Source organism: Pleurodeles waltl, chromosome 2_1 (genome assembly GCF_031143425.1).
Source record: "Pleurodeles waltl isolate 20211129_DDA chromosome 2_1, aPleWal1.hap1.20221129, whole genome shotgun sequence".
Taxonomy (NCBI): Eukaryota; Metazoa; Chordata; class Amphibia; order Caudata; family Salamandridae; genus Pleurodeles; species Pleurodeles waltl.
Window position 1 is genome coordinate 491249515 of NC_090438.1, and position 3355 is coordinate 491252869.

Consider the following 3355-nt stretch of genomic DNA (forward strand, 5'->3'; position numbering starts at 1 on the left):
TGGGCTTTATCAGATCAAGCAGCAGGAGGGCAGAAAACTGTCTGAGGGGTGGCAGCAGCTTGGCATGCCCGGAAAACCCTGTAAGACATGTGGTAGCAATGTTGGGGGTCCTCTAAGAAGCCCCCATAGTGAATGGAATCATATTTCTAATACTTGCAACAATGTTGCGGGTCCTCTAAGGAGCCCCCAGAGTGAATGGAATCATATTTCTAATACTTGCAACAGTATTGTGGTATGATTCTGACATGTTTGATACCAAACATTCCCTGGTTCGGAGTTACCATTATGTAGCTGGACATAGGTAGTGAACTATGTCGGTACACGCGTAAAATGGCGAACCTGCACTCACAAGGTCAAGAACAAGGGCCTGGAGTTTGTGGGGGCACCTCTGCTAGTGCAGGGGTGCCTTAACACTCAGGTACTTGCACCCTGCCCTCTGAACTGAGAGGGTGTGCCATAGGGGTGACTTACAGTGACCTGGTGCCGTGACCTGCATTGAAAACGGGTGCATGCACCTGTTTCATGCAGACTGCAATGGCAGGCTTGCCAAACCCTTTGCATGGGCTCCCTATGGGTGGCAGAATAACTTCTGCAGCCCACAGGGATCTCCTGGTACCCCAATGCCTTGGGTTCATAGGTGCCATATACTAGAGATTTACATGGGGGAACCAGTATGCCAATTGTGGTGGGAAAAAGGTACAGTTACTAATTTAGAAGGGAGAGAGCATAGTCAATTGGTTCCTGGTTAGCTGGATCCCAGTGAACACAGTCAAACACACTGACAACAGGCAATAAATGGAGGTAACCATGCCAAGAAAGAGGGCACTTTCCTACACAACACCCCCGCCCCCAAATGAAGGGCAAGAATGCTGACCTTGCCCAGATGAGTCTTCATTGTCTAAGTGGAAATATCCGGAGAGTCCATCTGCACTAGAGTGGTGACTCCCAGGTCTATGTTCCACTATATAATACATTCCCTGTAGGGATATGGACCACCTCAATAATTTGGGGTTTTCTCTCTTCATCTGTTTGAGCAATAGAAGGGGTTTGTCGTCTGTTTGAACACTGAACTGAGTGTCAAATAGGGATGGCCTCAGCTTCCTTAAGGCCCAGACCACAGCAAAGGCCTCCCTATCTATAGCTGACCAACGCCTCTCTCTGGGGGGTCAACCTTCTGCTTACAAAAGCAACTGGTTGATCCTGGCCCTCAGTGTTGGGCTGTGAAAGAACTGCCCGAACCCCTACCTCAGAAGCATCATTCTAGATTATGAATTTCTTGGAGTAGTCAGGGCTTTTTATCACGGGTGCTGAGCAAACAGTCTGTTTGAGGTCCTCAAAAGCTTTTTGACAGCTAGCTGTCCATGAAAACGTTTTAGGCATTCTTTTAGATGTGGGGTCATTAAGAAGGGCTACAATGGAACCATACGTTTTTTTACCCTCCTGTAGTACCCAGTAAGGACAAAGAAGGCTCTTACCTGGGTCTGTGTAGTAGGGGTAATCCAATCTATATTTGTTCATACCCCTGCAATGGTTGAATCTGGCCACCACCTACCAGGTGGCCCAGATACACAACTCCCCCCTATCCTATCTGGCACTTAAAAACCTTGATAGTGAAGTCCTCTTTTTGCAGGGTCTCCAAAACATTCTAGAGGTGGACCAGGTGGTCATCCCCGGTGGAGTTAAAGACAGCTATGTCATTGAGAGAGGCTGCATTATAGGCTTCCATACCTTGAAGGAATGTATTCATCAGCCTCTGAAAAGTGGCAGGTGCATGTTTCAAACCATAACAGTGAATTGATAATGCCCTCTAATGATTGAAAATGTAGTCTTTGGTTTTGCATCTTCTGACAATGTGATTTGCCAATATCCTGCAGTCAATTCAAATGTACTTAGATACATGGCAGATGCCAGTGTATCTATTAGCTAATCTGCCCTAGTAATAGGGTGAGCATCAGTTTTTGTGACAGCATTGAGCCCTCTGTAGTTAACACAGAATCTTAGCTCCCTTTTCCCATTTTGAGAGTGAGGTTTTGTGACCATCACCACTAGGCTAGCCCAGAGGCTGTCAGAGTGCTCAATCACTCCTAGGTCTAATATCTTTTACACCTCTGCTTTGATGCAGTCTCTAACATGGTCAGGTTGCCTGTAAGTTTGACTTTTTATAGGCAAACTGTCCCATGTATCAATGGTGTGCTCTCACCATGTTGTAGTGATTCCTCGTTTGTTTTAGTGGGATAACAGGAGTTAGCTTACCCTTTGCAGACTCATGCCCCCATCACCTAGTGACTTTTAACCTACTTAGCTTGCTCTGTCTTAGCCCTTTTATTTAATTAATTCTTCGAAGATGGATGCCTTGTTTATAGGCAGCCATTTTAGAAGTTTATAGTTAGGCCATTTGTTTAGCTTTATGTTATCAGTGCCACCGCACTAAGACATCAACTCATGCGACAAAGACAACCAAACTGTAGGTGTTCACATTAGGTACTTTCCCTCTTCACGCTTTTGAGGGGATTGTTTATATTATTTACCGTCCCAAGCATGCTGTGTTATCTATTGTTTGGGTACAACCTACGTCAGGGGTCCAAGTAGATCTGTATAAATGCATCACACTTTAGACAGATAATCAGAAGGATTCTGACCAGATACCATCGCTGCTATTGATGCTGCATGTTGCCTTGACACTGACCCGGACTTCGTGTTCCTCCGAAGTCTGAGCTTGGGACATAATTCCAAGGTAACAAGGGTTAGGGGCTCCTTCCAGGGACATGGCATTGGCAGATTAGGTTTAACATACCCAGCTCTCCTCTAGGTAGAAAGTTAGGCCTATTATGATAGGGTATTAGGACATATTATACACTGTATATCTTTCCATGTTATTGCAAGATGGTGGGGGTCTTCATAATCATGACTCTTGTCTGTACAATTCTATCTCTTGCACTGTTCATTATCCTGATCATTGCAGCCCATGTGATTTACCACAGATTGCAGATTGTATTAAATACGTATTGCCTGTGTTTGGTTGAGACATGATGTATCTGTAAGAAAAGGGTAATCTCCGTTTAACCACAAGACTCCCTGAGATGTCATATTTCTGAGTCCATGTGTAAAGGCTGCCACAAATCACCTTTAACCGTTTGGATTTTTGGTGAGGTACTTCTATTGAGCCGGAATGGTTGGGACTACAGTTGCAACTTGTTGTGGGATAGGCATAGTCACCTACAAACATAAGTACTGTCATCCTTGAACCAGCAGTCTTGCCCAGAGCAAGAGTCCAAACTACGTCAATGTTGTCTGACCAAGTGTGATAGAAAACAGTTCTGAGAACTGACCTAGGAGATTCCTGCAGTCCTCTTTC